Source organism: Dipodomys merriami, unplaced genomic scaffold (genome assembly GCF_024711535.1).
Source record: "Dipodomys merriami isolate MVZ:Mamm:240054 unplaced genomic scaffold, mDipMer1.0.p SCAF_1, whole genome shotgun sequence".
In the NCBI taxonomy this organism is placed as follows: domain Eukaryota; kingdom Metazoa; phylum Chordata; class Mammalia; order Rodentia; family Heteromyidae; genus Dipodomys; species Dipodomys merriami.
Window position 1 is genome coordinate 48,841,364 of NW_027202270.1, and position 16,378 is coordinate 48,857,741.

A 16,378-nucleotide genomic window follows, 5' to 3' on the forward strand; every position below is an offset into this window, starting at 1 on the left:
CTTCTTTTTGCTTCATCTTATTATGTGCCAGTAATGGGGCTTAAGCTAAACAAATGGGTACTACCCCTTAGCTATTTTGCTCAAGACTGGTGCTCTATCACTTGAGCCACAGCTCGACTTCTGACTTTTGACTGGTTACTTGATAATTTTTCTGCCCAGGCTGGCTTCAAACCTCAGTTCTCAGGTCTCAATCTCCTGAGTAGCTAGGCTTACAGATGTGAGCCACTGGTTCCCAGTTACATCATTCTTATTTATATCACTCTTCTTTTATTCAGAGTAAGAACTCTTATTTAGTTGGTCTCTGAGAACTTCCCACCTCCAAAATTCCTCATTGATTAGCAAAAATAATTCACCTGAATACTGACCATAATGTAAATCAATAAATACTTTAAAAATAAGATGTACAATGTCACTTTATCCTGCTAGTAGATTCTGTTAGAATTTCATTGTGCAATTTTCACTGATATTTATTCAGCACATGTTACCTGCTCATCTTTTTGAGCTATCGTTTTTTTTTGTCGGTCGTGGGGCTTGAACTCTGGGCCTGGGCACTGTCCCTCAGCTCTTCAGCTGAAGGCGATCACTCTACAACTTGAGCTACAGCGCCACTTCTGGCTTTCTAGTGGTTTATTGGAGATAGGAGTCTCTTGGTCTTTCCTGCCTGGGCTGGCTTTGAACCGAGATCCTTAGATCTCCACATCCTGAGTAGCTAGGATTACAGGCATGAGCCACTGACGCCTGGCTTGAACTATCTTGATACAAACAAGTACTGGGTGTGTTTGGGAAGCAAATATTATAAAAGAAAGTTCTTACTTTCAAATAGATGATAGAGTGGGGTCAGGCAATGAAAGGCTGTAAGAGAGAGGATAGATGAGGATGTAGTAAGAAAGAGAAGATTCTCAAAGCACAGGAAACAAACAAAGCAAAGAAATCAGCATGTAAGGTCCTTCATTTATTGAGAAAAAGTCATCGACAACAAATATTGATGACTTTTTTTTTTTTTGTCAGTCATAGGGCTTGAACTCTGGGCCTGGGTTCTGTCCCTCAGCTCTTCAGCTCAAGGCTAGCGGCCTACCACTTGAGCCACAGCACCACTTCCGGCTTTTTCTGCTTATGGGTGATGAGGAATCAAACCAGGGCCTCATGCATGCAAGGCCAGCCCTCTACCACCTCTACCACTGAGCCACCTTCCCAGACCAATGACATATTCTTACATGTAGATTCTAGACATATGCATACATTTTCTGACATATATATGATATATATGTAAAAGGGGGAATATGGCCAAAGTACATTATATATGCATGTATTAAAAAAATCACCCCCCAAGCCAGGCACCAGCTCATGCCTGTAATCATAGCTACTCAGGAGGCTGAGATCTGAGGATCACAGTTCAAAGCCAGCCCTGGCAGGAAAGTCCTTGAGACTCTTATCTCTAATAAATCACTATAAAACCAGAAGTGGTGCTGTAGCTCAAGCAGTAGAGTGCTCACCTTGAGCTGAAGAGCACAGGACAGCGCCCAAGCCCAGAGTTCAAGCCCCACGACCGACAAAAAAAAAAATCACCACTTTGTACAAAGAATACATTTTAATAAACATCGTTTGGGTTTATTTTAAGTGATTTTTAGGCAAGTACTTAATGACTGAGATACATCCACAAACCTTTATAAATGGTTTATAAAAAATTGCAGTCTTTGAATCAACAATCACAAGCCTATATCACCTTAGATTTAGTAATTTCTACTGGTAGGAAATAGATCTCTCTAGTATTTCTATACACGTTTAAAAAACTAGATTCTCATTTGTGGGAGATATGGACTATGTCCGTTTCAAATGGCCTAAATGACAATCTGAAACCAGGGAGCCAATTTTTCTCTCAAAATGATCATGTTAAACTTGTTGAAAAACTAACTAGCTATAGTTTTATGATAGGGTTAATTGTCATAATTTCTCCATTATTTATCTAATTGTAAGTAATTCTCACACTCATTTTTGGCCCATTTACAAAAGTACAGATTAACCTTAAAAGATATAAATTAATTATTTTCTACTAATAGTATTTTTTATAAAATAATAGGTACAAAACTCACTACATTCGTAAATGTTGGGGAGAAAACAAGACACTGACAGTATTTCTTGAAGAATGCTGTATTTACAAAAAGAAATTACTGGATTTTTTAGTCACAGTTACAAAGCAAAGTCTAGAAGTAGTACATTATTCCTACTACAGAACTACATCAGTCCTGGGTTTTAACAGAATTTCATTTTCCACCTAGGAAAGGGAAGAGCCAGGATTTACATCCAGGTAGCAGTAAAATAGTCCTATGGCATTAGCTGCGTAGAGCATGGCATAAAATCAGCTGTGAGCTGGAATCATTCATCTCTCTAGCAGCAAACCTTGTGCCTCCAGAAAATGTGTATCATTACTCTTCTCAGACGCCCCCAAGTCATGTCTAGTCACCAGCATACTATTGCATTCCTTTTCAAGGGAAGTGAATATGTGATCCAGTTCATGTCACTCTGTCAACATAAATACCCCCTAAAAGTATAGAAAAATCTAGAAACATGTTCTTCCATAAAACTCAAATGTCATGTATTACTCTGAATAAAGGAACCCAGAACTCAAAGTGCAATCAATCATTTATTTGTGCCTTTGGTAAACTGACCAGAGATCACTTCCTTCTCCTTGAGAGTGCTAAGTGTGATTAGTAAACTCTATTGATGTGGCTTAAAAAATGGTTCAGAGGCCTGGTGGCTCATACATGTACTCCTAGCTGCACAGGAGGTTGTGATCTAAGAATTGTTGTTCAAACCAGCCAGAGCTGGAAAGTCCATGAGGCTCTTATCTCCATTAACCACTAAAGGAAGCCAGAAGTGGAGCTGTGTCGCTCAAGTGGTAGAGTGTTAGCCTTGGGCAAAAAGAGCTCAGGGACAATGCCCAGGCCCTGAGTTCAAGCCCCAGGACAGGTGCACCCGTGCACAAACACACACACACACACACACACACACACACACACACACACACACCCTCCCTCCCTCCTACCCCCCACCACAAGAAGGTTCAGAGCTCTTGGCAACTCCTTCAAGATTAGTGGCAACCAGAGACTGTCCTGAATGGGGAAGTATTTTAGAGGCACAAAGATTCAACATAATTTTTTCCGCCTGAGTGACTTCTCACTCCTTTAACACTCAAATCTAGTGACAGAGATATTGTTCCATTTCAACCTTGCTATCTTTGGGTGCTGCTAGCAACTGATGGAGATTACAAAACAACCACTATATTCTCAAGATAGGGAGTAACAAAAAAATTAAGAACATCATATGCTTTCATTTTTTTCACCTTGTTAGAAACTCTCGTATGAAAGGCACAGCCAAAGTATAATAGCCAGTTTCTCAATGTGTGCATTCAGATTGGAGAATCATTTCCACATAGGAAATTATATATTCTTTGCACCTTATGAGACAAGAATACACAGGAATAGGTATGGATAGAAGAAAAGGCAAATTAACTTTTTGCTCTTTAAAGCTAGAAACCTAACAACAAGAAAGTGACAAACTTATCACTATATGTTAAACTAACAGAAAGGATAAATAAAATGCAAATCTAACTCCACAAGGAGTTGTAATCAGCACATGAAACTTCTAGCACTATGTCCAGCAAGAGAAATGCGAAGTAGTAAAACATAACACAAAGTTTCACTATTAATATATACTTATAAAATTTCATAAATATGCAATTTTAAGTGTATACTTCATGAAATTCTAATTGTTTGTATTGATATCAGGCAGAAAGTAAGGCATATTTAAAGTTTGAGAGTGTTAGCTCTGATGAATGATGTCTGTGGGCAAGGCACTGAGCCATTCACTAACGAGTTTCTCTTTTATGGATGAGAAGATAGACTCACAAAGTAGACCTTGAGTCCAAAATTAATCACTAGTAAAAGTTTTGTGAGGGTTGGAGGAATGGCTGAGTTTGTAGAACTAGCCAGTGAGTGAAAGTGTCAGGTACAGAGTTCAAGTCCTGGTCTTGGACCTAAAAAAAGTTTTCTGAACATAGAAATAAATAAATATTCATAATTCCAGAATGGGATTGTGTTGCAAGTAACAATGAATCTGGACATCCAAACCTTAGTTTTATTGCTTTACATGTACTGTGGTCTTTCATAAATTTCAATAAGTCTCAAAATTCTCAATTTTCTCAGTTGTACAGTGGGAATAACTATAACAATATTAATAGTGTATGTCCAACTGTTCTGTAGTAAGGAATACAAACATAGTAACGATTGGAAGTGGAAGTGAGGCTTAATAAATGGTAAAAGCACATACAAAGATGATTATAAACAGTGTATGTGAATATGTGGCAAAGGAAAAGTGGCCAGGATGTACTATGTAATGCAATAAATTAGGTACCAGTTGTTAAAGACAGAATCACTTTTTGGGGTTTGTTAGTTGTCTTGTGGTTTAGGGGATTGAAGTCAAGTTCTTATACTTGCATAGCAAAAGCTCTTCCATATGATCTATACCTCAAGCCATTTTTAATTTTTGTTTACTTTTCTTTTTGAGACAGTGGTTTATTACCTTTGCTGAGGTTTACAGGTTTGTGCTATCATGCCCAATAAGTTTTAAAGTATAATATATACTCTGATTTCTGGGGCTTTAAGCAGCTTAATGTAGGTCTCTCATTGTCTTAGAAAAACCTGATACGCATGACTTTCATAATTCTACCAATAATTATGTTAAAAATTTCTGTTTACTAAAATACATTATGATCATTAATCTTTGGCTCACACCCATGAGAAGATATTGAAATAAAAGAACAAAACCAAAGAATGTTACAGTGGGGATATAAACTTATTTAACCTCTACAAGTTTAGTTAGGGAAAATATAAGTTTTAGTGTATATAGAGAAATTCAGTGACTTGCTTAAAAGCAATGTTCTTCAATTCACATCCCAGTACCACAAACACAAAAACTCATGTTTATTAGTGTTGGACCTAAAGCAAAAGTCACATCTACTAAGAGTTTCTCCCTGTAATACAGAAACTATTTAAACATAGTATTAAAAATGAAAATTGCAAATAGGCCTCTAACACAAAGCTGTAAATCAGTAGTAAAGGGCTATTTAAGCTAAGTCCTAAGGCCCAAGCCTGTAATCTTAGCTATTTGGAAGGGGAGAGGGGATCCTAGCTGGAGGCTAGTCCTGGAAAAAGATGTTCATAAGATACCATCTTAACCAATTGCAGCTTGTGGCGGTCAAGCCTGTCATCCAGTGATATTTCAGAGCACTTATAGTTCAGGGCTGGCCAAGATATAAGATAAGACCCTATCTTGAAAAAACCAACAAACAAAAACAAGAGCTCAAGGTAGGTATACTGACCATCTCTCTAGTAATTGTGAGGCCCTGAATTTGAACTCCAGTATAGTCCACAAGAATAAAACTAAGCCATCATGTTTTAGTCAGGTAAAAAGACAAATCAATTTAATTTATATTTTTGAAATATTTAACATTAACAATGTATAGTCAGATAAAGTAATATTTCCTAACAAAAAAGCTCTGATTTTTGTTACAAACTCTTTTTCATCTTTGACTTTTGATTATATTATAAATAGAGCAATGGAGAAGGCATGGAATACAAGAGCAGTAAACCAATGGGAAGAAAAAGGCTAAGAGAAAAGAGGTTGAGAAGGAACACACAAATTCAGGCTGAGAGACTGTATTGAATATATGGCCACTAGATGGCAATGGAACGTAAGATGCCATCTCGATTTTTTTTTTAAACAAGCTATTTGCTGATTTGTATTAGGTACCATAGAGTGAGGCGAGGATGAAGCCGAGAGGATACTGCAGAGGTCCCTGGTGCATGTGTGTATGTGTGCGTGTGTTTCCTTGCGTGTGTGTGTGTCCTGCCCCTGAGAGACTGCAGCCCTTGTAAATACTTGGTCACCTTTGGCAAGAAGGAATCTGAGCAATTGCAACTGAAGGCACAGTGTTATCATCTTGTCTTTGGGAGATGCTGGTCCTCACTGCAGATGGGTAATTTTCCTTTTTATCAGGTAAGAGATCTAATTGTTTCCTTGTGATCTTGGGTGTAAGTATTCCTTTTATTCTTTTGGAAACAGAGCCGGTGACAATCCAGTTTGGGCAGAGCAGGAAGTCCATTTTCGTATGTGAATTCAGACCTACTGTCCCCCTCCTCCCTCTCTTCTCCTCCTGTTTGCTCTCCTCAAGCCCTCCCCCTTCCCCTCTCAACCTCCATGAACTGAAATCAGGTTTGTTTTGCAGTTCAGCATTTTGATACAAGATGAGATTCTTTGGCCTGGAATACCTTGGCATCTGGCCAGTTCTTGCCTTTGCTGGCCCTCCTCCTATTTAAGGTCTCCCCTAGAAGCCCCCCCGTACACTGGTGCTTGAGAATGGACTAGCTGACTGGAAATAGAGGTCATACTGTTCCTAAAGATGGAGCACAATTAGATCCCAGTTTTAACTCCACAGGAAGGAAGAAGACAGTGCTGACTGAGGCTGGCATTGCAGGGGTAGACCGCCTCCTTGGACAGCTAGGCTGTAGAGAAGACATGCCTCATGTCTTAGGCAAGTTGGGGACAGTGATTTTTTTTTCTTCTCATCACTCCTAGTCAACCCATTTGCAAAGGAACTTGAAGGAAGTGGTAGAGAGTGTAATTCTATGCCATGCCAAGCAGGAAAGATTGACTTACTTTAAATGAGACAGAGGTCACCACCAGCAATGATACTGCAGATGCTGCTCTGTTCACACTGGGAGCTGTCTGGCCTTTGAAACAGCAGAAGAAATGTTTCTGGGTTTACATGAGGCTTTTGCAAAGGTCTTTGTTACTGTGGATTTTTCTCTTTCTTATCTGGTTGAGGTATGTGTTTAAAGACCTTTCTTCTATCGCATTTACTTAGTGGCTATCTTCATTCCGGCTAATAAATCAGTTCAGATCGAGTGGTGAGTGATTGCTGTTTCATGTGTCTGATGAACTAAATAAGTCCAGGCTGGCTACGGTTCTGCTCCTATGTGCATGTGAATAAATATTTCCGAGGTGCTCATTTGCCAAACGTTGTTGCCATCACACCTACAGAAATGTGGCTTCTGGTTTTTTTTAATGGATTTGCAGGTTCCCATGGTATTTTTGATGCGTTAGTGTAGTAACAGAACATATTTCTCCAGAAAGCACTTCCACATCATCCCAAAAAGGATGGTGCCAAATAGAAACAGGAAAATTCCATGCTGAGCTCTGTGATCCCTGACTTACTTCCTCCTGTCCAGGGCAGGGGCTAGCTTACCTTCCTTCTTGGCTGCAATACCTGCTATGCTAAGGCTGATGCAACTGAGAGCACAGGCCGGCCCAGATCACCAGGCCAGCAGTGTCGGATACTTTTCTTTCCCTCAGCTGTGCATTTCAAAACCAGAATAACTATGTTGAAAAACTCCCTTAAAACTCCCCCATTGTGGCTGTTGCTTTTGTAATTGCTACTGAGCTTTATGTCACTCTTAGGAGAAGTGTTGCAATTTAGGCCTTCCTCCACAAAGCTCCTTGCAGAGATTTTTAGATGGTGTCTATTTTAGGAACATAATGTGTAGACAGGAATGGATGGCCACAGAGATTTACCGGAAAACAATTTCGTGGAGAGGGTGAGGTAACATTATAAACCACTAGAATAGAGCACAAAGTGGCTGGTTATAGCACACAAACCTGGCAGCAAAATTAGTTTTCATTCAACTTAGTGCTACTGATTTTTGTGGCCTTTTTTTCATTGCTCTATTACATTGTTCGTGTTACCTTATTTTTGTAAATATCTGTTTAGAGGCCAGTATATCCAGAGTGTTCATACTGACAAAAAAATAATGATACATTGGATTTTTTTTCTGCCAATATGAATAGTCTTCATTTATAAGATTCCCTCTTCCTGGGAAATTTGTTATCTTGAGACTCATTTATTATAGCAATGTCCCTTTAAGACATAGCAGAGAGGGTTTCTCTATCTATGGGGGCTGGGGAGGCACAATTGGAGGCCTAATTAATTATACAATATCCAAGAAGGCACAGGGGATATCAGCCAGCATTCTGCCTTCCCAGAGATACCAGAGCAAGTGGACTGACCAGGGACCAGACAGAAACTCTGTCACCACCATATAGGGAAGCCGCCCAGGACACCCTGTAGGATTCAGTCAGAGCTAGCTCCTTCTTTCAGGGGCACTTTTAGGGAACCAAAACTCAGAGATGGAAAAGAAACAAGCCCTTTCTCTGAGTATCGCTAACACAGAAGGGACATCTAGGGCCTGTTTGCTCTTGCCTCTAGGACATCAGAGGCCACCTAATCTCAAACTGCCAAAGCTTGACATAGAATTTAGCCTAGGGGCCCATAGAAGTGACTGTTGTTTCTAGGGAAGCTGAACTTGTGTTTCTGCTAGTACTTATCAACAGCCCAAGATCTAATCTCGCCCAACTACCTGAGAAGGGGGGAGAGTGACAGAAAGATTGCAGGAAGGACGGCAGAGAGGAAGAGAGAAAATCAGTGTTTGAGTGGGTTTGTATTTGACACTCTTGGGGTCCTTTGGCCTGTAGTTCAGGAGGTAATCATTTCACTTCAAAATTATGACCAATCAATTAAACATTTTTTCAGCTCTATTTAGATTTCACTGGCTTAAGGTAGATGTGAGGAAGAGGTTAATTCTCGAGCAATTGTGAGCAGAAAAAAAAATACAAACTTTCACTACTCCAAATTTTCTTTTTCCATTTGTTCTTATTTTGCCAAGAGTTTTCACTCCAATTTGTTAATTCTTTTAAGTTAAAAAGAGTAGTAAACCAAGCACTCGTGGCTCACATCTGTAATCTTAGCTACACAGCAGGCTGAAATCTGAGGATCCCGGTTGACAGTAGCCCTGGCAAGGAAAATCCATGAGATTCTTACTTCCAAGGAACCACCAAAAGCTGGAAGTTTTGCTGAGTGGTTGGACACCAGCTTTGAAACAAAAGCTAAGGGAGATCACTGCGGCCTTGAGTTCAAGCCCCAGTACTAGCAATATTTTAAAAAGAGGCATGGTATTTATCCTGTGCCAGCCACTTTTCTCAGTGGTACTTTACAATTACAACCTTATTGAATACGGTGCAATAGGTAATATTGTTAATGTGATAGATGAGGAAGTCAAGGCACTATGAGACTGAGTGAATTGCCTCTCAATAGAGTTATATAAGGTCAGTGCACAATGTGAACTGAAGCAGGTCAACAACAGCATCTGTAACTGCAAACAAATATTCCTTGAGGTTCAGGTGAGCCCAGATGAAGAGGACTGGGTTAAGGACAGTCTGTGCAGCCTAGATGGAATTCACCTCCTTTCTTAAATGCCCACATTTTTAGAAACACTATGCTTTCCAATGATCCTTCAAATCTCTGTCATTCATACATTGAGGTAAAAGTGTATCCTCTTTGATTGTAGGAGAGTCCTTCTACTAGATGCTGAAATATGATGGATAGAACAAATTTCTTGCCCACATGGTGTTTGCAGTCTAGTGATGGGAGTAGGGGAATAAAAAAGACAAGGTGTCAAAAAACACCCACATGATAAAGAAACATTAAGGGTGAAGAGCATGCAGAAAGAAGTGGACATGTTTTTGTTTTTGTTTTTTAAGTAGAGACCCAAATGGGTGAAGAATGTAATGACCAGTGCATGAATAGGAAAGAACAGTGTGAAGAAAGAAAGGATAAAGTACAGAGGTGCCAAGGGCAGGATGTCACCACTATGAGGAATGCCAGCTTTGTGGAGTGACCCTGAAAGTAGAAGAATGACAGGAAATCAGATTACAGAGGCACCAACTCAGCTCTGTAGAAACTTCGCTTTGCTAAGGACCCTAAATTCTCCTGACCTTACTTAAAGCAAAACAAATGTGAGATGCTGTGTCTGCTAAATGTAAGACATGCATTAAATTTTGATATGTGTCTAGATTTAAAAAACCTAGTTTTTTTACATTTATGAATATAAACTAGTTATATTCATAAACAAGCATTTTTATTTAAAAATACAGTTAATACAGTTCTCTGAAAAATGTTAGAATTCCTAGAATGCCTATAAATGCTATATATACTATTCAGTTGGGTGCCAGTGGCTCACGCCTATAATCCTAATTAATCAGGAGGCTGAGATCTGAGGATCCAGCCCGGGCAGGAAAGTCCATGAGACTCCTATCTCCAATAAACCACTAGAAAACCAGAAGTGGCTCTGTGGCTCAAGTGGTCGAGTACTCACCTTGAGCTGAAGAGCTGAGGGATAGGCCTAGAAGTCAAGCCCCACTACCAACAAATAATAATAAGAAGAATAAATATATAATACACACATACTACACATTTAAAAAGTATGGTTATAGTGAGATTGCTGGTTGGGTTGTTACAAACCATCAGTAAAGCAGAGCCTCCCTGGCCCCAGCAGGCTTTCTTGCGCCTCAGAGCTTCTCCCTGAAATAACCAAACTGAAAAAGTGTGAACAAGGGAGGCTCAGGATGGAAAACAGTGCTTCATCTCCTGCTCTGTCCAGGACACAGGAACTTCCCAGAGCATGTTCAAACATCTATTTAATCATTATGAAAGTGATGTCAGAATAACTAGGTAAGACCAAAAGGTTAGCTTCCATTTGTATCTATGTTAAATCTTTTAGGGTTATACTTTTATCCCTTCCAAATTCCCATTTTTCATTGACTATTTTCTCCTCCTTGATACACAGTTGCCTACAGACACTGTAATTCTTCAGTAGGAAATAGGAATTTCCAACTTACAATGGACCTGGCTTTTCAGTTTACTTCTGTGAGTGGTCAAAAGTCCTCAAACTTACACATTGCTTTGTTGATGCTTCCATGGTCTCTCTGCATCCTTGCCTCTGACTCTAGCTAGTCTCTGCTGTTAAGTTTTGTCATTGGTGCCTTTGATATCATATATACGACCTATTGCCTAACCTGCTTTATAAGTGTATTACTTCTTTTTGTCCATAAGATTTATAGTTTTAGCTCTTACATGGTTTGCATGGAGTCTACTCTTGACAATGTGAGGGATGAATGAAGCATCATGTATTGCTTGTTGGTATTTAGTAGGCCCAGAACTATCTGTGAAGACTGTTTGTTCTCTCCCAGAGTTGTATCACCTTATTAATCTTATTGGCCATGCGTCTATGATTTTACCATCAATTATTTTACACTGGGTGCAAGAGATAAACTTCTAAAGCAAAGGACACAGCATTTCTGCGTTCTTGAGAATCCACATAATATTAAAGCTTGAAGAAAGTGGTACACATTCCTTTTGAGCTGTTAAACATATTGATTTAAGATAATGTCAACATTTTTTCTTCTTATTAAGAGCATAGTCATTTGTGACATTACCAGAAAGTTAAGGTGATAATGAAGGACCATATCTTTAATGAGCTACTATTTCTGGGAAATATTGCTAGTTCTTTCTACAAGAAATCCCTATTGCATTGCACATACTCTGCTGAACTTATGTAAGCATTATTCATGTACTTTATAACACCCTATTGGTCTGTTCTTGTTGCACAAATACCATTGCAAGAAGCTCTTGAGCTTAAGATAGAAATGTGTCATTTAATACGGTTGGGTGTTGTATTGGTTGCTTTGACCTACCATAACAAATTAAACAATAGACATCTATTTCTCACAGTTGTGGAGAATCAAAATTTAAGATTAAGGTGTGCACCTCCTGCTGAGGTCCCTCTGCTTGGCTTGCTGATGGTTTCCTCTCACTATAACCTCACAAATGCTTTCTTCTGGGCACCTACAATGATGTCTCTGTTTGTGTCCTAATTTCCTCTTATAAGTCAGATTGGATAAGAGACCAACAAAGACCTCATTTAACTTAATCTATCGACAGACCCTGGCTCCAAATACAGTTTCTGAGGTACTAGATTTGTGTTATAGTATATAAAAGTTTGAAGGTAACACAAATCAGTCTATGAGAGCTTTCTTTGGCTACCCTTATTATACTAAAGCAATAGGTGAGAAGATTGAATTGTTGTCATTTTTCATTGTTGCTGAAATTGTTAAGGTTGTTACATTAATGGCAGATTTTCATTATTCATATCTTTCTCCCATTGGTAATAGTTGCCTCTGTTAATATTACAATAAGGAAATTAATAAGTAATTAGAATAGTATTTGAAGAAGCATGTTGAATAAAAAAGTGAGCAGAAGCAAATGTTTGGTAACTCTGATTCCACAGATGTGCCTGTGGTATCATGTTCATACCCCTCATCTAGGTCTCCATGGCAAAGGGGATATAAAAGTTAAGAATTAATGAGAATTTGTAAATAAGATAGTTTCAGTGTGTCCATAAGCAACTGAAACTGACTTGGACTTTTTAAATAAAGATATTACAACTTAGAGTCTCAAATATAAATCAGAAAATGACAGGAAAGAAGAAAGCTCTTTAGCCAAGGGAGCCCAGATGTTGAACTTTGAGATGATTTCAGTAAGGTGCTGATATCTCCTAGGATGAATCAGTCGCATGCTTTTAAGTTAGTTTTGTTTGTATGTATGTTTTATTCTAGATGTAGGAGAAGTGATCATTTGCTTTGTCAGGATTGGATTATAAATCTGGTTCTTCTACTTAAGGTTCGTGGGACCCTTGACTGACAATTTCACCAAACTATTCCTCATCCAGAAAATAATTCCACCCAAGCAAAATTTAAAAAGATAATGTATACAATGAGAGAAGAATGGATAAACCAATCATAATCTATACAAACAAGGAGATATTGCATTGCCATTAAATATAATGTTTAGAAAAACATTATATTCTATGAAAAAATGCTCAGGATATAATAATACAAGAGTAGTACCATACAACATAGGTTTTGCCATGAAAGGATGAAAAAGAATTTTGTAGCAATATTATAGTTATCTTTGATTTTTAAGGTTATTATTTCTTCCTTCTTACAAATGCTCTTTTTTCAAGAACAATACCACATCTTATTTTTCCCATAGTAAAATGAGTATGTTCACTAATAAAACATATAAAGAAAAATTTAAGTAGTAAAAAGCTAATTTAGAATTTTACATAGAAAATTATTAGTATTAGACCTTTATGCTTTTTCAAGTTCTTCAGCATTTTTTTGGTTAAAAAAACCAACACTTTGACAATAAGCATGTGTTGCTTTTAAAGTAAAAATAGGTTCCAAGCCTATAGCTCTATGCTAAAGAGCTTGCCTCGCATGCTTGAGGCCCTGGGTTTGATGTCCATCTTAAAAAAAATCAGAAAGGAGTTAGTGCACATTATTTTCCAAGTGGTATTGTGTAAATACATTTGAACAAAGTTATTCATTATCGCTCTAATCAAAATTGTAAACTTGGAAAATAGTTCATGAGAATATAGTTAAATATTTATCTATTTCATCTCCTGGACCATTAATTAAATTTGGCCATAAACCTTCAATAATAATGGTAGAGCAGCTCAGAAATTTTATAACAATAATGAAGTTTTTGAGAGAGCATTTAATAGTAGATCAGATTTGAAGTATAAGAAACAATATTCTGGAAATTGTGTTGTAGGGTAACCTAATTTTTTCCTTTTGACTTCAGAAAAATTGCAGAAAATTTTTATATTTAGAACACATCTGCTATTTGCAATGTCACAAAAATTGAACCTACACTGAAAGACAAACCAAAAGAACTTGTTAATGTTGCCATAGTAAGTACTGAGATTTTTAAATTAGTTATAATGAAACTGATTAATTTGTAAAAGCAAGTTGTGAGGTTATTACAGTGAATGATGGCAGAAGTAAATGAGCAGTTTGTGCACTTGGGCCAGAAGTGGGGGAGGGGGGTGGCCTAAAACAAAGACAATGATTAAGAATGCTGTCTGTCTTTGAAGATGTGGAATTATTTGTGTAATAGAATGGGGAGACTCTTCATGAAGAGGAATTAATTATCAATATCATATCTCATACTACAATATCATGATTATTTTAAGAAAATAATTATTTCAATATTAAAGGAAGTTGATAAAGAAAAGTAACCAGAATTCAGGGGTTTTAGTTATATTTTAATCAGGTAGAGAAAGTTCTAAGCATTTCCATCTAGAAACTCAGTGGAATTGAAAATCCTGGAAAGTGCTACACTGAGACTTGACAAATGGTACTAGACAGCAGTTTTGATATTCTCCTGGAATATGATATGCCATTAAAAACAGGACAGTGGTATTTTGGGCTGTGTAAGTCACAATGTTGGTACAAAACCAAAGAGACAACAGACTGATTTTTGGTCTAGAATACCATAATCTCAGTGTCACCTGGGCCTGGGGGTTTCAGGTTTCAGAGGATTTGAAGTCTGGAAGACTGCACACCAAATATCTGGGCATTTGAAGACTGTATAGATCAACTTGTATGAATGAAGCCAGTAACGCCTTTTGAAAAATTTCCAAGAAGTTTAGTCATAGATAGAAAGTGGAATCATCAAGCAAAGCAAAATAGAAGGATGGTTTCCACAAAACTGTGAAACAACTAGAATGCCATCTGATGCCCTCTCCCTAACTCTCATATATTTTTCCTTCCTGTACTTCCTACTTTACTCTCTAGTTTTGCATAATTCCACTTGAAATTATCTTTCCAATCAATGGGAATTTATGAACATTTTTTTTATTGTGAGAATACCATACAGATGAGTTACAATTACATGGGCAAGATAATGAGTACATTTCTTATCAAGCATTGTTGCCTCCTCTTTGTTTCCCCTTCCCATCCCTTCCCATACTCCTCCCCTCCCCCCACCTTATCCTCCCCCCACCCCCCACCAAAGTTGTTAAGCTAGTTTTTCAACATAACAACTTGTACGTCTCATTGTTGCAATGGGTCCACCTATATCCCTAGTTAAATGATTTGTTATTTTCCTTCCCCTCCCCAAATTACACCAACATCATTGGGTGGAGGGGCTGGGGGAGGCTGGAAAGGGATGGGAAGGGGAAACAAAGGAGGAGGCTACAATGCTTGATAAGAAATGTACTCATTGTCTTGCCCATGTAATTGTAATCCCTCTGTACAGTATGTTCACTATAAAAAATAAATAAAAATTTTTAAAAAGAAAGTATGGGTTATACTGTGGGGGATGGGCATACAAAGCAACTTAGAAATCATCTTATAAATATGATAGAAACAATTGCATGAAAGGAAAAAACACAAAAACATTTGAATACTTATCTTGGGGTTCATTCCACTAACATCAACTTATCCAACCTTCTCTGCTTGACTCAGACATATATTAGTTATTGTAAATAAGGGAAACCATGGAACCTATGTTTCTTTGGGCCTGGCTTACTTCACTTGATATAATTTTTTCCAAGTCTTGCCATTTCCTAACAAATGGGGCAATGTCATTCTTTCTGATGGAGGCATAGAATTCCATTGTGTATATATACCACATTTTCTTGATCCATTTATCTACTGAGGGGCATCTGGGTTGCTTCCATATCTTAGCTATGGTAAATAATGCTGCAATAAACATAGTTGTGTTGATAGCTTTAGTGTGGTCTTGTTTGTGATCATTTGGGTAAATGCCCAAAAGTGGGATTGCCGGGTCATAGGGGAGCTCTATGTGGAGTCTTTTGAGGAACCTCTATACTGCTTTCCAAATTAACAATGATGCTTACAATATGTTCATAGTCAATGGCTACAAAATATAGTCTCCAAACAGACAAATTCTTGAAGTGACTTTACTAGTTTTTTACCCTTGCCCACAGACTTCCTGGTTCGCTTAAGAACTGTTATGGGCCTAGTAGATCAGAGCTATCTAAACATTAGCACAAAAATATCATTTGTGTTTTTCACTGAGTTGCCATTTGCAGTTTGATGTAGAAACAAATCTCCTAGCTTTAATTCTTACCAGGACAGTGGCTCTAAATTTCACTAACAACTGCAATATTATTCCATTATTCACACAAAAGAAAAAAAGTAAATATACTAATGAATAAAAAATAAAATAAACACTTTTCCTAAAGGAATGTTGTTCATGAAGCAGAAAACATCAATTTTATACATCTAGAACCTCAAGTATACATACTTTTAAAAATCTGTGTGGCAAAATGAAATACATGAAAATTATCTGCCACATACCAAAACATAATGATGGTCATCTCAGGTAAAAGCCCCTGCAAAGCCTGTGTGAGAGTGGGGTGCAGGTGCCTTAGGCTTGTAATCCTAGTTACTCAGGAGGCTGAGGTCTGAGGATTGCAGTTCCAAGCCAGCCTGAGCAAGAGCGTCTGTGAGACTCTTATCTCCAATGAACCACCAGAAAACTGGACGTGGCACTGTGGCTTAAGTGGTAGAGTGCTAGCCTTGAGCTGAAGAGCTCAAGGACAGCACCCAGGCCCAG

At 38.0% G+C, this 16,378-nt stretch overlaps 1 protein-coding gene across 2 annotated transcripts in view; it reads left to right on the plus strand.

The window, feature by feature from the left end:
- The first annotated feature begins 5,782 nt into the window (after window positions 1-5,782).
- Scn1a (sodium voltage-gated channel alpha subunit 1) overlaps window positions 5,783-16,378 on the plus strand; it is a 129,846-nt gene continuing 119,250 nt past the window's right edge. For both annotated transcript variants that reach the window (XM_070021632.1, XM_070021642.1), the window contains exon 1: window positions 5,783-6,054. The gene's annotated coding sequence lies outside the window, so the exon portion shown is untranslated. The remainder of the gene's footprint in view (window positions 6,055-16,378) is intronic.